The sequence below is a fragment of the Berghia stephanieae genome, chromosome 13, assembly GCF_034508935.2.
Source record: "Berghia stephanieae isolate SIO BIC M18660-M18661 chromosome 13, UCSD_Bste_1.3, whole genome shotgun sequence".
Taxonomy (NCBI): Eukaryota; Metazoa; Mollusca; class Gastropoda; order Nudibranchia; family Aeolidiidae; genus Berghia; species Berghia stephanieae.
In genome coordinates, this window is record NC_088372.1 from 11,368,028 (window position 1) to 11,387,940 (window position 19,913).

At 36.7% G+C, this 19,913-nt stretch overlaps 1 protein-coding gene across 4 annotated transcripts in view; it reads right to left on the reverse strand.

The window, feature by feature from the left end:
- Positions 1–18,505, reverse strand: part of LOC144958900 (oxysterol-binding protein-related protein 3-like) — a 104,562-nt gene extending 86,057 nt beyond the window's left edge. For 3 of the 4 annotated variants that reach the window (XM_078891183.1, XM_078891181.1, XM_078891185.1), the window contains exon 1: positions 18,075–18,505. The gene's annotated coding sequence lies outside the window, so the exon portion shown is untranslated. The remainder of the gene's footprint in view (positions 1–18,074) is intronic. The other variant, XM_078891182.1, reaches the window with a different exon arrangement.
- Positions 18,506–19,913: the final 1,408 nt, after the last annotated feature.

Below are 19,913 nucleotides of genomic sequence, written 5' to 3' on the forward strand. Positions count from 1 at the left end.
TCAAAATTTGAAAAAAAATGTATTAAAAATGAGCATGTTCATATATATTTATTCAACTACCATTAATATGCAAAAACTAAAAACATTAGCTTTGATACTACGCCTATAATTTGTCTCAGAAAAAAATGTAATAAATAGGCATGAGGTAAAAGAAACGCCGGGTACTCTACGGATATGGTCGGTGTTAGGGTTGAGTGAGTTAAAAGGTCGTATTTACAAGTCAGCTGAATGTGCCGGCGAGAAAAATTGAATTTTTAAAAATTTTATTTAATACTTGAGAGAAAGAGAGTGAGAGTGAAAGAGAGAGGGAGAGGGGAGAGAGAGAGAGAGAGAGAGAGAGAGAGAGAGAGAGAGAGTGTGTGTGTGTGTGTGTGAAGGGAGGGAAAGAGGAAAGAGGAGGATAGATAGAGAGAAAGAAAGAAAGAAAGAAAGAAAGAAAGAAACAGAGTTAGGAAGGGGAGAGCGAGAGAGATTTTTAAAAAAAAGACAGAAAGATAGATGAGGGAAAGAGGGGGAGAGGGGAAAAGAGAGACAAGAAAGAGAAGAAAAAAAAACAATAAAAGAGAGAGAGAGAGAGAGAGAGAGAGAGAGAGAAAGAGAGAGAAAGAAAGAGAGAGAGAGAGAAAAAGAGAGAGAGAGAGAGAGAGAGAGAGAGAGAGAGAGAGAGGAGAAGAGAGAAAGTAAGAGAGGGGAAAGGAAGAGAGAGGGGATAGAAGAAGATAAATAAAGGCGATATTACGATTTATTTTACCGACAGAGAAACCGCTGAACGGCCAGGAGCACATTTTACACCTAAGGAAGGTGAGTTAATGAGAGTAAAGAGCCTTTTTCAAAGGACTCAGGCGCGCGCCGAGCGAGGCTCGAACCCAGGACTTTCCGATCCGAAAGGTAGTGTCATACCACAAGGCCACATAGCCGCACACGTGATGACAGTGAAAGAGTATTAGTAAAGAGCCTTTTCCAAGAACTCAACTTTATGTCGCGCAAAGCTGGACGCGAACCAGGGACCTCCTGGTCCGATGACAAGACCACAAAGTCGCCACCAACAATATTTATCATGTCGGGCGAGACATGACTTCTGTAGAGCAAAGCGCAATTTCATGTATCTATTCATTTATTTTCTCAGAGACAACGCTGTTAACGGCCATGTACTCATTTTACACGAGTGCAATGAGAAAATTTGAGTAAAGACCATTCCTTCATATTAAGTAAGATCTGAACTAGGGGCTAAAAGCTCCAAAGGTGAGTGTCATTCCACACGACCAACAAAATGAACAAATAAACTTAATTACTTATCCGAACCAGCGACCACCTGAGCTCTAGCCCTTCGGTCTTGTGCAAGAACGTAGAACAAATAAACAAAATATTATAGACTGAACTATTTCAAGGGTGAATAACAAGTAAAAAGTAACAATTGAAAAGGCTAAAAACAAAAATAATAAAATCGTCCTTTCTAAATGTTGCAATTACAAAATAAATAAATAAATAAATAAATAAATATGTAAAAAAACATAAGAAATTACTAACCCAAAAAATCACACTTCTTTTTTTCTTTCGGTTTTGACAAGAGATATTAGGTAGATCACAAGAATGGTATTCCAAATTTTATGAATAAGAAATTGATAAAAATCAATCAATTAACTAACAACCTTTTTTCTGCCTTTAATTAATCGCTAGTTTAATATAATAGGAAACAGTAAAAAGAAAAGTGATCTCCCAAAATAAATCATCACTGCCAACCATCACCAGTGTTGGATAACTAATAGAAACGCACTTAAATATTATACCACTATCCCAAAGCAAAACAGATCGAGAACGAAACTAGTCCAAATATCACATTGCTGTTAAATGAGAATGCAAGTTATAAATCCTTATACTAGAAGTCTACTGGTTAGTTTCGAATAAAATTACTCATTATAAAAATACGTAATATGTACATACACACAAGGCTACATAGACCATCGCCACCCCAAAAATTCCATGGTCTACAAACCAAACTCTGACTTACTTTGTAAATGTCATCAGACAAACCCTGAAGGTAAAGCAAGGATACTGACCTGCCAAGCTTTTTAAACTAAATCAAGGAGATTACGAGAAACTATGAGGAAAGCTTTAAAAATTAGTTGGGTTTTTTTATATTCTAGACAGCATGCGCTTGGCTAAGAAGATCACAACATTGCCATCCAGAAGTATAACGGACCAACACACAAAAAAACTATGTGTATTCTTGAACGTTTATAGTCTGGTTAGTAAAGTTTAGTGAGAATGACTCATCAACGTGGATGGCGAAAAGCAATAACAAAGACCTGAGTGACGTCAACTTCATACTCTCTATAAAATTATATCCACCAAACGTGCTCAAAGAGCTTTACAAGGGGTCCCTGACCAGCAGCAGCATTTAGCATGTAGGACGGGACGACATGGCGCCTGTTAGGCGATATGACAAAAAAAAAATTTCGGACAGAGACAACGCTGTTAACGGTCAGGTGCTCAATTTACACCTGAGTACGGTGAGAGAATGTGAGTAAAGAGCCTTTTCCAAGGTCTCAATTATGCACCAAGCGAGGCTCAAACTCAGGGCCTTCCGGTCCGACAGACCACATAGCCAAACAAAGTAAAGTAAAGTAGGCAGGGCAAACTCCGGAATGTGAATGATGAAGCTTAATGATGATGATGATGATGATGATGATGATGATGATGATGATGATGATGATGATGATGATGATGATGATGATGATGATGATGATGATTTATCTGAAAAAGAAAAAAAAAAGGTACAACATAAATCTGGAAAATCACTGAAATTTGTAAGTAAATCAGGAAGGAGAGTCATCATCGGATTTTCCCATAAAAAATGTGGAAGTTTTAGCAGGTCTGGAGATGCCAGGCGGAAGACAGGCAGGTAACTTTTACAGCAAAAGAAATGCCAAACAAGCAAGAGGAAATACCAATTCGATTCAATAGTTTGATGTCACGTCCGCCCAGCAACGATCAGGTTGGTTCTAAACAAAGAAAATTGTTACTTTTTAATCTTCGTGCTGGCTAGAACTTTTTCACACGTGTCTAACGATGACCGAAATAGAGATTTTTAAAAAAAATTGAGCTTCTATAGATAGATCGAAGTTGACGTCACTCAGGTCTTTGTTTTTTGCCATCCGCGTTTATGAGTAATTGGCACTAAACTGTATTAACCAGACTATAAACGTTCAAGGGTACATATAGTTTTGTGTGTTGGTTCGTTATACTTTCGGATGGCAATGTTGTGAGCTTCTTAGCCAAACGCATACTATCTATATAGCGCAATATCCACTAAACCTGCTCAAAGCGCTTTACAAAGGGTCCCTGACTAACAGCAACAAGAACGAGATAATAATATGACGCCTTTTAGGCAATATTACTTTTTTCCGACAACGGCGAGGTACTCATTATACACCCGAGTACGGTGAGAGAATGTGAGTAAAGAGTCTTTTCCAAAGACTTCCCGATCCGAAAGAGAGTGTCATACGACTAGACCACACGGCATCTTCACTCCAGATGACCCTTTGGAGTTAACCCTCTCCTCACCAACTACAGGAAAATTGTCACATTCGTTACGATTTAATGAACATTTTCTTTTTCAGAATTGTTTTGTAAATCACAAAATTTGGAGAAAAATCTTTATTATATGTAGTTATTAGAACATAATGCTGTTTTGTAAAGCTTGTTTTTCTCCTCACCAACTACAGGAAAAACGTCACATTCCTTACGATTTAATGAACATCTTTCTTTTTCAGATTTGTTTTGTAAATCACAGAATATAGAGAAAAATCGTTGTTATAGTTATTAGAACATAATGCTGTTTTGTAAAGCTTGTTTTTCTGCACAGAATCATGTATGGTATGTTCGTTCCATTTGTTTCTGAGTCAAAGTGAAAAGAAATTATATTTTGTTGAATAGCTATGACATTTTGGAAAAATCCTGAAAATTTTCGGTAATGAGAGAGTTAATGGCAGCACATCCTGTCATAGTTTTGAGACCGTAATAGACCGGGCACTGTCATGAAATACAGACTATTATGAGACTCGACGAGACGGGAAGTGGAGAAAATAAGGCGGCAGACTGGGAAAGAAATGTGTGGAAAGGGGAGGGGGGTGGGGGGACTCATAAAAATGGCTGGCTAAAAACAATAACAAAAATAACAAAGAGCTGAATGGCGTCAATAGGATTCAATAGTCTGATGTCACGTCCGCCCAGCAACGAGTAGCTCGGTTCTAAACGAAGAAAATCGGTACTTTTTATTCTTCATGCTGGCTAGAACATTTTCACATGTCATGTGATCAGAATGTAAAAAAGTCAAAACATGATCAGATTTATGTTTTTCTCCACGAGATACACTTTTATTCTCGTCGGAGAAGTATTTCATTAGGGCGTCCACCATTGTTCCGATAATTTAGGACCAGTTACTAAGTCACTATGCGTCATTACGAGGGAAGTGACGTCACGACTGTTGAATCCGATTTCGTTCTATCTATAACACAATTCTTATGGAGCGTGTATGCAATGCGAACCTGTGCGTGCTGAATGAATTTTAATCTCGGACGACGCATTAAATTAGTTACGTCGTTGCCATGGTTACATTGGACAGTAATAAACGCGGAGAGATTTGAGATGAAGAGATCACAAAGCGTCCATCGTTCCGTAAATAACGGACGAATCTGAATCCGATAGGGATTAGTGTGATGTTGACGTATTTCCTATTCTAATGTGGGGACGTGAAACCTTCCCTCTTAGACGTGATTATCAATTAATTAACTATCGTCACACACAGCACAAGCATCATCATCATCACTCATCCTCAATAGAAGGACGTCATTCAGCTCTTTGGTATTATTTTCAGACAGCCTGTTTGTGATCAGTTTTCAATAAATTATAGATAGAACGAAGTAGACGTCACTCAGGTCTTTGTTATTGTTTTTTGACACCCACGTTTATGAGTAATTCTCACTTAACTGTATTCACCAGACTATAAAAGTTCATGGATAAGCAGAGTTTTGTGTCTTAGTCCGTTCTACTTCCGGACGGCAATGTTGTGAGCTTCTTAAACAAGCGCATACTATCTATAGGAATAGGAAAAGGACCGTAATCCTCAATAGAAGGAACGAAGTTGACTTCATTCAACTCTTTGGTATTATTTTAGACAGCCTGTTAGTGATCAGTTTTCAATAAATTATAGATAGAACGAAGTTGGCGTCACTCAGGTCTTTGTTATTGATTTTTGCTATCTATGATTATGAGTAATTCTCACTAAACTGTATTAACCAGACTATAAACGTTTAAGGTTACACATAGTTTTGTGTGTTGGTCCGTTATACTTTCGGATAGAAATGTTGTGAGCTTCTGTAACCAAGCGCATACCATCTATAACAACCAGACCGTAAAAGTTAAAGGTTACACACAGTTTTGTGTGTTGGTATGTTTATGTTTAATTGTAATTCTTGCCGGGGGATGTTGTATGCTAACTCGCTCAACCCTAGAAATTTTTGCTACTTTTCAAAATTGGAGGAAAAAAATGTATTAAAAATGAGCCGGTGCATAGATAGTTTTATTTAACGAACATTAACATGTAAAAAATTAAGAACATTAGCTTTGCGATACTACGCCTATAATTTGTCTCAGAAAAAATGTAATAAACAGGCATGGGGTAACAGTAACCTGGGTAGGCTTCGGATATAGTCGGTGTTAGGGTTGAGTGAGTTAAACGCATAGCATTAATAAATCAACATGATACCACATAGAAGACCTCTTTTTTTTTTTTTTTTTTTTTTCGAGGTTCAGTAGTAGACGTTCGTCTAGTAACCAAACCAGTCTTCATAAGATGTTGGGCGTGGTCATAAACCAGGCAGGTGACATAATCTCGAAGCTCTTCTCTCGTACTCTGTAAAAGCACGTATAAAAATTTGGGTAAGAAAACGTGTTTCATTCATTGATTTATGAATTTTTGTTGTCATATATTCATGAAAATAGTCATATATATATGTATTTATCTAATCTATTCTTTTATAAAGTCATCTATATATGTATTTATTTATCTATTCATTCATATAGTCATATATATATATATATATATATATATGTGTGTGTGTGTGTGTGTATGTATGTATTTATTCATCTTCTCTTGTATATTAGAGTCATCTATATATGTTTTTATCTATTCATTTGTATAGTCATCTATTTATCTTTTTTTTAATTCATTTATCTATTCATTTATTTATGTATCTATTTATTCATTTGTTTATTTATTTTTATACTATATTTATCTATTTATTTATTTATTCATTCATTCACGTATTCATTTATATGTTTATTTTTTATGTTTATTCATTTTAAGGCCATTTGTCTGCACGTCAGACCCCTATTACATTTTAGCCATAAATCACGGTCTTGAGGAGGTCGGATGAAGACGATACGCGGGACTAAAAATAAAACATCCAATGCTATAAAAAAGAGAGAGAAAAAACTGCCCCTTGAATGGTTTTAGATCAGGGAGATGATGAGATTATCCTGGGGTGAAAGAAAAAAAAAGAGTAAGGTGGATGTGGTCGTGGTGGTGGTGAAGGAGGAGGAGGAGGAGGAGGAGGAGGAGGAGGAGGAGGAGGAGGAGAAGAAGAAGAAGAAGAAGAAGAAGAAGAAGAAGAAGAAGAAGAAGAAGAAGAAGAAGAAGAAGAAGAAGAAGAAGAAGAAGAAGAAGAAGAAGGAGAAGGAGAAGAAGAAGAAGAAGAAGAAGAAGAAGAAGAAGAAGAAGAAGAAGAAGAAGAAGAAGAAGAAGAAGAAGAAGAAGAAGAAGAAGAAGAAGAAGAAGAAGAAGAAGAAGAAGAAGAAGAAGAAGAAGAAGAAGAAGAAGAAGAAGAAGAAGAGACCTATCCACAGTGAATATTACACATAGTTTTGTGTGTTGTTATGTCATATCCGACTGGCAATGTTATGAGTTGCTTTTTATTTACTTATATTTTTATTCTTTATTGCTCTTTAAAAAAGTTATTTAATCTCTTTTGATATTGGGGGAAGGGGGGGGGGTTACATAATACGTCAATACAATATCAACACACAAAGCTGTGTCTAAATTGATATAATTTAATGAGAAGTAATCACCAAAATGAATGTCTCAAAACAGTAACAAAGCTCAGCTCTTTATAAATATTTTTTATCAGCCATTTATTTTTATGAGTAGTTATCACTAAATTGTATTTATCAGACTATAAACGCCCAATGCGACACACATAGTTTTGTGTGTTGGCACATTATATAACATCTCTCTCTCTCTCTCTCTCTCTCACACACACACACACACACACACACACATATAGGGTGTGTAGATTCCACACAAGGCTCCAATCAGTTCATTTCTTGAGTCGCCCGAGGAGGGAGGACCACGTAAAATAACCACATCGAAAAGGACAGGGACCTTATTCCATGACGGTTTGTTATCCAATGGGAGCGATCGGTATTCGGGTTTTCGTCCAACTCAGTCATCAATCACATGCTTTGTTGCTGTACAACGATTGGATAATTCTTAACAAATGTAAACACTTTGCATTGCTTATGAAAATTGTAAACATACTCATGTGTCAAGCTGAACAAAACAACCAAACGTGGTATTAGATATTTCAAAAGCTGTGAACACTTTTCCCTATGTGGGTCATTTTGAACACATTTTGCAATGTGACCAATGACCTCGAGCACATGGAAAGGTAATATAGATCATGGCCATTGTTTATTTTTGTCAATAGAAGGGGTTGTTAGTTCCACAGATAGAACGAAGATGACGTCACTCAGGTCTTTGTTATTGTTTTTGCCATCTGCGTTTGTGAGTTGTTCTCACTAAACTGTATTAACCAGACTATAAAAGTTCATGGTTACACAGAGTTTGTGTGTTGGTCCGTTATACTTCCGGATGGCAATGTTGTGAACTCCTTGGCCAAGCGCATTCTATCTATAGAAGGGGTTGATAGTTCTACAGATAGAACGAAGATGACGTCACTCAGGTCTTTGTTATTTTTTTATTGCCATCCACGTTTATGAGTAATTCTCACTAAACGGTATTAATCGGAACTATAAAAGTTAATGGTTACACAGAGCTTTGTGTGTTGGTCCGGTATACTTCCGGATGGCAATGTTGTGAACTGCTTAGCTAAGCGCATACTAGCTATAATGTTCCCAACTCCAGTTTGGTCACATAATTTAAAGGCGACTTCTTCTTCTTTCAGTTTATCCCGCAGTTTGCAGGGTTGCCACAATGAATGCCACATCTCCATGCATCTCGGTTCCGCGCATCATCTTGTTCCAGGCCCAGTTCTTTCATATCATCATTTACCTTATTCCACCATCGAGTATTTGGGCGTCCCTTTTTTTTTAAAGGCGATTAAGGATAAATTTTTAAATATTACGCCCTTTGTCAACCGCACCATATCAGACCCGTCGCCTAGACGTTCCATCAAACAGAATGTCTGATGTCAACAAGAATCACCCATGTTGTCCAAGTGAGCAAATTGGGGGGTTAATAATCTTGCCCAATGAAAAAACGAAAGTGCCAGAAGCGGGCCTCGAACCCGGGAACTTGCGGATCAAAGTGCACCACTCGGCCACATAGACTAAGGATAGATAATGTTATAGAAAATCAAATTGATGAATACGTTGATATTCCTTCTACTTCTATGCGAATAAAAGATGCCCTAGTTGGAACAGGGAACAAAGGTGTAGTGTCAAATTAATGGTTCCAAACTGACTGGAATTGTGAAACTAGTCTTCCGGATGGCTAGATCCATACATTGTGTAACCGATCTTTTGGTTTCAGTGCAGAGTGATGGCGTCTTAGTTTCTATTCTAATAAAGGCAGGCTGGTCGTAAATTGAGATCATCCATTCTCTTTATTTTACGCCTCGCAAATCATAAGATTCTGCCTATATCTACATACTGCTACTAGAATTAAAATTATTAAAATCCCGCGACCTTATGCTTGAATATGTAACCCATCCATTGATTTTACAATGTCAGGAGGACTGGTTACACGATTCCAAAGAGTTTTGGACCGGAAAAGAGACAGATGTGACGTCACTCCTCTGCCCTATTCCTCAGCTACATGGGGAGAAAAATCGATGCTAGCTTGATTAAAGGCTAAAAAAGACTTGGGCACTGTATCGTAGTAAAAAGCAAATAAAGAATGACGATTTTCTTTCATGGCTTTGAGGGTATTGATGCTATGCGTCTAGGTAAAGTTGAGCGGCCCTCTTGGTTAGTTATCAGATATGCCAGAGAATCTGGGGAATTCCAACCCTAACAAAATAAATACCCTGACTGTAGACGCAAAAGTTATCTGAGATTAACATTAATCCTGCCAGTCCAATTTCTTTCTTTTAGTCACCGAAATTGATAGCTGACGTAACCAGACAACCATGTTAATTATCATCTATCATTATTTCTATCAATCAAACTGTTTCAAGGTTACACTTACATTTGAATTGTGTTTTGTTACGTTACAACCAGCTGGCGGATGTTATGAATATTTTAGCTAAAGGCAAAGCATACATTCTTTACAAATATTTTTTATTTAATTCATTATTTCTGTGTTCATCGGCGTGTCCTTGTTTACAATATTATGTGCAGTGTGGTATACAACCATTATATACCGGAGACACCGTATAATATGAATATGGTTCTTAGTCTGTGACCCTAATAATATTATGTGTACCTGTGTGTGGGTGGGTGTGTTATATTGACAAACGGAAAGATCTTATGAGGACACGCCAGTCAAAACCTTCAGACGAACCGAAGTGACATACGACTTAACACGCAATGAGATTATTGTTAAAGGGGACAGGGGAATGCCCTCCGACAGTTATCTACCTATGTCACCACACATATACACACAAACGCGCGCGCGCACATACACACACACACACACACACACACACACACACACATTTACGTATGAATGCGCTCAGTCAGCTGTATCCAACAGAGTTTATTGAGATGAGATGCAAACATCGTTGAGCATTGAGGGTGACATGGGGTAATAACCTGATCAACTTCATCAATAGATGATACTGGGTGATAAGAAAGGAAACAGCGATGTAGCAAGAATGGGGGACAATAGTGTGTGATACCACTCCTCCGGAGGACTGGATGCATACATTAACATTGTGCAAGTGATCTTCTCGTTTCGGAGTGATGGTATCTTATTTTCTAGCCTAATAAAATGTTGGCTGTCAACAAAGAACATACACTCTCGCTCTTTTATGCCCTATAATCCGAATCCTAATAATATGTGTAAAGATAGAACGAAGTTGACGTCACTGGGGTCCCTGTTATTATTGTTTTGTTTTTTTCCGTCCATGTTTATGAGTAATTCTTACTAAACTTTATTTACCAGACTATAAACATTCAAGGTTACACATGGTTTTGTGTGTTGGTCCGTTATACTTACAGATGGCAATGTTGTGAGTTTCTTAGCTAAGCGCACAGAATCTTTCTACATCTACTAAAATTGTTATGCCACCTCCTGATTCAATATGTAACCTATTCGTTGCTTATTCATTGTCCGGAGGACTGGTTACACACTTCCAAATAGTTTTTGAGCCGGAGGTGAGATAGGCGTGACGTCACGACTACTGCTTCCCATTTCAATTCAAAAGCATTACAATCACTAGATGAAAAAGGGGAATCTTAACCAGTCACCTGTCGAACTCTGGAAAGATGCGAATTTAAAAATTTGGCCAGAAAACGTGACCAAAAATCGATCGATTTATTTAAATAACCCCCATCTTAGCATAAACTCTCAAACCCGGACCCTCGCGAGGTCATCATTAAAGCCCCCCCCCCCCCCCCCCCCCCACCCCCGGGGTTTGAGAATGTTTGCCAAGGCGAAGGTCATCGATCGATATTTGAAGGACAAGTTTTCTGGCAAATTTTTTTGTTATGTCATGTGTAGGCTGATGAGATGAGGATGCCAAGTTGTCGACATGAAAAGCCATTGAAGATATCTACACCTATCTCTGATTACCTACAGAGACCTACAGAGTGCAAGCTGTCAAACTGCAACGCTTCAGGTGAGTAAGGAAAGGGGAAACTTGGGCTCTACACACACAAAAATAATAATAAATAATAACTTTCACTTCCTGATGAGAGCGAAAGCTCGAAACAATATTGTAGAAGTTGATCATTAATTGTACTTGAAATATTGTATATACATAGCTCCTTTTACCAAAAGGTTGAGCACTATTATTTCATGGTTTTTGTTTTTTATATATACAAAGAGAGAGAGAGAGAGAGAGAAAGAGAGAGAGAGAAAGAGAGAGAGAGAGGCTGTAACAGAGAAAGGTAGATGCATTGACATAGATAAAGGGAGAAAGGGGAGGGGGAAACGCACAAACATTCTTTACACACACACACACACACACACACACACACACACACACACACACAGTGAGATATGGGGGGGGGGGGAAGAGAGAGAAAGGGAGAAGAAAGAAAGAGAGAGAGAGAGAGAGAGAGAGAGAGAGAGAGAGAGAAAGAGAGAGAGAGAGAGAGTAAAAAGACAGAGAAAGAGGGGAAGGGGTGCTGGGAAGGGAGTGTTAAATTGTAAACAAGGACCCAAGAGATAAGGTAACACGAGGCACTGCCTTTGGTAATGTAGTCACATTCAATGGGGAACGCTATTGTCTACAACAAACAATCGAATTCCCGTTTGCAAGAAAACCAATCGTGCTCGTTGTATGTTCCCTCGGGCAAGACGGAGGTGATGGCATGGAACGAAATTGATGAAGATTCACAAAGATGGGATCGGTAGATAATAGAAAGGTAGATAGATATGTGGGTAGGTAGGTAGGTAGGTAGGTAGGTAGGTAGGTAGGTAGGTAGGTAGATACATATATAAACGTATAGATAGATAGATCAGGGTTCCAACAACTTTTTCAAAATCCAGACCCACGTCATGACCAATAAAATCCACGGAAGGAGGAAAGGCTTTCAATTTTTTAACTATTTAAATAGTAAGGGGCATAGCTGGTGAGGTGAAAGAGTTTGGTGACGTGTAGATGATTATCCATAATGTATTTAAAATATGTGTAGTTACACAAGAGTGAATTATCATAAATAATTCATCTTAATCGTTTCACATCCCATTGACATCGTATGTAGTCTTTGTCATGTTTGACTGATCATAATAAAGTTAAAGGACTAAATAGTGTTGACACTTATTTAATGTGGGTGTGGCGGTTGTAGTAGTAGTGATGATGTGGTGGATAGATAGATAGATAGATAGATAGATAGATAGATAGATAGATAGATAGATAGATAGATAGATAGATAGATAGATAGATAGATACATACATACATAGAAATATAATATATATATATATATATAATATATATATATAGAGAGAGAGAGAGAGAGAGAGAGAGAGAGAGAGAGAGACAGAGAGAGAGAGAGAGAGAGAGAGAGAGAGAGAGAGAGAGAGAGAGAGAGATGGCAACGGGAGATGGGGTTGGGGATTTAAAGGAGATAGATGGCTTAAGGTGGGAGGAGCAAGTTTTGTGACTTTAGGGAAGCTGTTAAGTCAACTAGACTTTCGGGAAAATGGCGAAATTGTGTGTGTGTGGGATAGAGAGAGAGAGAGAGAGAGAGAGAGAGAGAGAGAGAGAGAGAGAGAAAGAATTATGCTGCGATTGTATGACACACACAAACACATAATATATATATATATATATATATATATATATATATATATATATATATATATATATATATATATATATATATATATATATATTATGTGTTTCCATATATATATATATATATATATATATATATATATCGGCCAAGAGATCAAGCAATTTGAGTGAGGGAAGTGAAGGGTTAGACTAAAGAGTAGACAGGAGATGACACAACTACTTAAGATGGGCGGGATAGAATTGGATTAGGGACCAACCGCCCCCCCCCCCCCCCCCCCCCCCCCCTCCTTCTCCCTCTCTCCCACACATACCCACAAAGACATACACACTAAAAATTACCAAATGCAAGGAAATAAATCAGGGTTACCGATTCAAGAGGGAAGAGATTTACACTGAACTTTTACGCAAACACATTTGCCGACCCCTATCTGAACACTGAACATTGTTTTTTCTTTAATATTGAATCCTGTAAATGTACTGACAATCCAATCGACAATCTCGATAAAAGATTCCTAAAAAAAAAAAACCTCTTGAAATATGACAAAACTTTATTTTTTTAACCCGTCATAACACTAAAAAAAAAATTCTTTACCTTTTTAATTTTATAAGTAAGGCACGGATATTATGTCATATTTAATGTGTTAACTTAAGGGATATAATATCATGAAAACAATAAATAGGTATTTTAAATAAGTTATTTAGAGTAAATTATTTTAGTCCTTATTATAATTTGCGTTAAGTTACGCTCTCTTTCAGCAGCAGTAGCTACACAAAACACTAATTTCCCGTGAATAACACATCAAAATATCTAAAGTTAAACAGCTGATAATAACGAGGTAAACTTTGCTTTTGGGGAGAGAGATAGAAAGAGAGAGAGAGAGAGAGAGAGAGAGAGAGAGAGAGAGAGAGAGAGAGAGAGAGAGAGAGAGAGAGAGAGAGAGAGAGAGAGAACAACTTGATAGATGTAATTAAAAGCCGAGGAGACTCAACATTGGGATAAATTCACTGCAAGGAGCTTTTTGAAACAGTTATGGCCGTACTGTAGCACTTGGCCACACAAAACCTATTCATCGACAGAGAAATTCTTCTTGATGGAAAATGTAAATGTTGCAGCTGGGAAGCTTCAATTTAATATACGAAAACAGAAAAATTTGACGTTTTCGAGTTTCCCCTTTATCAACAAAACAGGATGAATGAAACACTACAGACGAATGAGATATAGTGGAAGTGGCGTTTCCTGCCGATCAATGTTTTTGTTTATTCATTTTAACAACGCCACTACCACATCATCTCATTTGTCTGTAGTGTTTCATTCATTATGTTTTGTTGATAAAGGGGAAACCTCAAACGTCCATTTTATCTGTTTTTGTATATTAAATTGAATCTTACATTCAACTTCACATTGTTATATATTTGGCGGAAAATGGCTATTCAATACCATGACCAAGATATTTATCATCTCCTGGCCAGAAAAAAAATATTTAAAATAAATAAGGAATGAAATCTTCCCTGTGCAGTTCCTTCCACAGATTAGTGTTTGTGCTTTCCTCTGATAAGCACCGTTCATCCAAACATATTCTATTTTATAACGTGAACAAGCGATGATGTTTACTTTGATATGATATCCCCTTAAAATGTCACAAAATCTAAATTTAAGATGAAAAATGTAAAAATTCCCTTTGTTCATCCTCACGTGAATTTCTTTCTTTTCTTTAATGTACATGTCAAGAAAAAAACAACAACTGAGATAACAGATAACCCAGACATCAGCCGCTGTGCATTGCTGCAAAGTGAGCAATAATAATAATAATAATAATAATAATAATAATAATAATAATAATAATAATAATAATAATAATAATAATAATAATAATAATAATAATAATAATAATAATAATAATAATTAATAATAATAATTCATTGTAAACGCTCTACAATATCATGAGGAAGTGCTAAAAGTGATTTGCAGGTCCATCAACACCTAAAGTTGGAAAAGAACAAGGTCTTAAAATAATAAAGAAATTCCCTTTATTCATCCCTAACCTTCTTTTTTAAAAGCATTTCTACCATTGATCAATGCCATAAATCTTTTGGAAGTTTGCTTCAAGGGGATTGGGAAGTTTCTAGAAAAAGAGCATCCTCCACATGGCACGTAAAAGCTCTTTCCTGGAGTAGTCAACAATTTTCCATTGGATAACGAGCGAAGAGATTGAGTTGGTGTCTAGAACTTCAGTTTGTCATAAAGTTGGTACGTGTTAAGCATGATACCAGAACTTTGTATAATATTCGCTCCCTAACTGGAAGCCAATAAAAACCTCTTTCAGCAGAGGTAACAAGAGATAGAAATAGAGGCAAGAGATAGAAATAGAGGGACTAAGTATCTTTCTAACAGGATTATTTTTTTTTAATGAGAAGCAAACAACTGGGACAGCTTGGCTCAGCAGTACGCTCTTTGCTTCATACCCAAAAGGTGCTGAGTTTGATCACCTGCTGTGCTGTGTCTTGAGCAAGTCACATCACTCAATTTCACTTTACAGCTGGCACCTGGATTATTCCAGTCTTCCTTTGGAATAGACCCTAAAGACAAATTTCCCCGTGGGGATGAATAAAGAGAATTTTATTTTATTATATTTCTATTAACCAAAATAAGGGCTTGAATTTTTGGTTCCCCTTTGTGGAAATACAATGCCTTGTCCACTCAGCCATCTCACTTCATACTCTTCTCACATACATAAGAGAATTAATCCATTATAGACAAGCATTCTTCTTTCCCCCTCATGCTGTCTTTATGGCTAAAGGTCAACAAGATGCAGGAACGCTATGGTCATCCCCAGCTCGTGCTGAGATCCATAGAGCTTTGACTTCAGTGTAGTCCTCTCAGACCAACTGGTCGCTCTTTGTTCATGGTACTTTGTACAGTCCTGCAAAACATGTGTAGCATCCTGCTTCCCCTCTTCACATTCACCAAAAAAGTCTGTTCCTCCAATTTTAAATGCTTTGAACAGGTGGTGTCGAAGACGGTTATGTCCGCAACGAACTCTGAAAATGGCAACTTGTTCTTGTCTTTTGAGATGTTTTATGGGGTTGATTAGACGAGTATTCAATTTTAATGTAATCGGTTAGCCTAATTATATCTTTAGCACTCTCATAAAGTGGACAGTAAGAGTGTTTTAACGCGATGACAATCCCAAGTAGGCCAAAAGTGTGCATTACTGTTAATGCTCTCTTAGTGAAAACCATTTGTTGAAGTATAAAACTGTCACCAGAGAAACATTATGAGACGTTGTGTTGTATGAGAGAAATTGGAGACTGTGAGGGTAGACTGATGAGCAGATGTCAAGATGATTAATTACAAGTACTAGTACTAGAAAAGCCGTTGAAGATGTCGAGAGGTTCAATGAGTTCAAGGGTTTGTGCACAAGAGCCTTTAAAATACTTAAAATGCAATTAGACAGAGACATTTAAATAATGTGACTATGTGGTCTAGTGGCATGACACTCGTTTTCAGATTGGAAGGTCCTGAGTTCGAGCCATGCTCTGCACAAAGTTGTCAAAGTCCTTGGAAAAGGCTGTTTACTCGCATTCTCTCACTGTACTCAGGCGCAAAATGACTACATGGCCATTAACAGAGCATAATCTATGTTGGAAAGAAATTGTACTATCACTAACAGGCATCATGTCTAATTCTATATATGTTACGGATTGCTGTTGGTCAGGGGGCCCTTTACAGAGATTTAATCCCCTAGCTCTTCATCTGATGGAAAACTACTTGCAACTTCCGTAAAGAGCCCTTACCCCTCATTGTGCAGTGCAGGATGCTTTTTTCCTAGAAATATCCCAATGCTCTGGGACCTTCCGAAATAATTACAACGCTATACACAACAGAGAAGTTTTAAAATCATCTTTAGACTTTTTTTTCTTTTCCTAATGGCGTGGCACACCTTTAAAGCACTTCCGTATGATATGGTAGATTTCTCAACAAATAGAATGCATTATTATTATTATTATTATTATTATTATTATTATTATTAATATTATTATGATTAACATTATCATTACACTTATACCATTAATATTAATAACAATTAGTATGCACATTACAGTGAAGTAGAAGTAGAAGAATCAAATGAGAATTTGACTTTGACAAAACAAATACTGAAGGTTTGTGCCTACCGCCACATAAAATGATATTAGGACTAGATGTCAGTGTGGAATTTTACAGTCTGAAATCATCAGTAATTGTACTACAACAAGTAGTCCAGATTAATTTTCACTTTGAGAACATACAAGTTTTTGTCAGGCTGCTTCAGGTCAGTCAATTTATGACAAATTTATTTTGATCTGGGATAATGTGACGAGCATGATAGTTAATTAAGTAAGAAGCCTATCAATCTAGAATATTCCTTCCACTTAGTGAGAAGCCTACCTATGACTATCTGGACCTGCAAACTTTTCAAAATCAAATGGAAGAAAAATCTTCAGAGGTCAAAGTCAAAGAGTAACATAAAAATAAGAGACAACCCATAACGCTCAAATTTAAAAATAAAATAGAAAACCGATTTTTAAATTTAAATTTAAAAAAAAAACAAAAAAAAAAACGAAAAACCAATGTGAATCATTAAGGCCCACAGTAGTAACAGTGACAAAAACGACCTCAAGCACAATTCAATGTACAATTAGTACACAAGTAAAGAGACTGAAAAACAAATTCAGTTAACAGTAGTAATAGTAAAAACAGGTTGTTATCATTTGGGGAGCCTATTACTATTATTATTATTAGGGCTATTACTATTGTTAGCAGCTGGGGGAACGTATTTATTGTTGTGTTTCAATGTGCTCCAGTTTGTTGTTTGGCTGTTGAGTTGTTGTGAATTGTTTTCATGTTGGGTGTCCCTTTGAGTTCCATTTACTGTTGTGTGTTATTTCCGTCTGTGAATGTGTGACGTCTCTATGGGTATAAAAACGCTCATATTCTCTTTGCAAGTTCTTTCTACTACGATATTCATTCATAATGGATAGTTAGGTAATTGATAATTTTACCGGACCGGACGAACATACCTGACTATTCGCGTGATGCATGACATTTTAATACCGACGTAGAGTACGTAGTATATGAGTATATGGGCTGTTAAATAGGACTAGGACCTGCATCAAGGCTTCACACGAATAGTCAGGTATGTTCATTTATGAAGAACGTATATGAATATGGAGAACGTTCACTTCGGTGAGACTTCTTAACTTTTTCCTATATTTTTTTTTTCATTTTACCTATGCCTATCACTATCGTGAACCAGATGGAGAAATCCGTTCACGACACAACGAGAAAGGCTACAGAACTATGGCATGGAAGTCCTCTCAAAATAGCTTACCAATTGTTGAAATCGTTGTATTGTTGCTGTAAACACTACAAATACAGCGGTCTCCGAACACTAACCAGTATCCAGTCCAATAGTCCAAAAGTGGCAGTCACAGTGTAGAAGTTAGAGTTAGAAGAGAAGAAGAAGTAGAGTGTAGTGTAACTAACGGAGGAATAGTCTGTCCATTCACTCACGAGTATAATCCTTACACACGAATAAACACACTATAAGATTAATGTGTCGCCAATGTTGTAATAAATCGTAAATGGCCCAGCCGTAAATAAAGTCTCTTCACTGTTCACTTCACTTCACATCACGACACCGCTTGTTGTCTGTGTCGTTCGCTAGCTCATTCGGCAGGACAGTAAAACAACACGCACTCATCACAGTCTCACAGGTTTTACTCGGCATACCCGGAAATGTCAACATTACAACATTTCGTCAAGAAATTATTTCGTAATCTTATAATAAATCTATTTTCTATCCATTAGTCATCATCGTATAATCTTAGTATCCCGTTCTTTCTTTCGTCTTTTAAATATTGTTTCCTATATATATATATATATATATATATATATATATATATATATATATATATATATATATATAGGATATTATAATATATATATATATATATATATATATATGGGTGTGTGTGTGTGTGTGTGTGTTAGTGGGCAGTAGGTAAGAGGGTGCTCGATAACATTGATTAGAGCATATAAAATAAATAAGAACACTCACATTATTCTGTCGAGACAATCGTTTCGATGGTTTTCCATCACTTCAGGTGCACTACGGACTTATTGAATTGTCAACAGAAGAGATGGAAAACTATCGAAACGATCTTCTCGACAGAATAATCGGAATGTACTTATGTGTGTGTGTGTGTGTGTGTGTGTGTGTGCGTGCGTGTGTGTGTGTGTGTTTGTATATATATATATATATATATATATATATATATATATATATTATATATATATATATTCTTTTCTTTGTTTAAATTTATAATATTTTTGTTACTTATTTGGGTCATGGGTAGAATCCATCTTCTTTAGGCGCGGAAACGTCGGTTGTCTCTGGGCCAATGGGTACTTCATCATTACAAAACCTTGCTATTTCCTCTATCCCTCTGTACTTCGCATAAAGCTTTGATTTCTTCTTCTGGAATGGGGCCATAATATGATACCTGAGCCGCCGTATACTTATTTGCAGGTCTGATAACCCAATTTGTTATGGGCTCGTTGTTGTTATGGAAATACTCTCAAACCAATGCAAAATATTATTGTCCTTTACAACAATGTTAAATCAAGCCCACAATAGCGGTTTGCAGTCCGACCTGCAATAATAATACGTGCATGTCGATCTGAGCCATATCCGGAGGGTTTTGCTCAGAGGGTAAACACTCAGATGAATTTTGTATGTATGTGTGTGTGTGTGTATGTGTCTGTGTGTGTGTGTGTGTGTGTCAGAGAGAGAGATATAGATAGATAGAGAGACAGAGATGGATAGATAGATAGATAGATAGATGGATAGATAGATAGATAGATAGATAGATAGATAGATAGATAGATAGATAGATAGATAGATAGATAGATAGATAGATAGATAGATAGATAGATAGATAGATAGATAGACAAATAGATAGATAGATAGATAGACAAATAGATAGATAGACAGATAGATGGACAAACAGACAGACAGATAGATAAATAGATAAGATATATAGAAATAGTTGTTTTTTTGTTTTTTTTTTGTTTTTTTGTTTTTTAGGGTTTTTCGGCGCTTGCAACACATTTAGGTTATATCAGCGCCAGTAAAAAGGAAGAAAATGGGATAGTAAAAAGTTCTGGA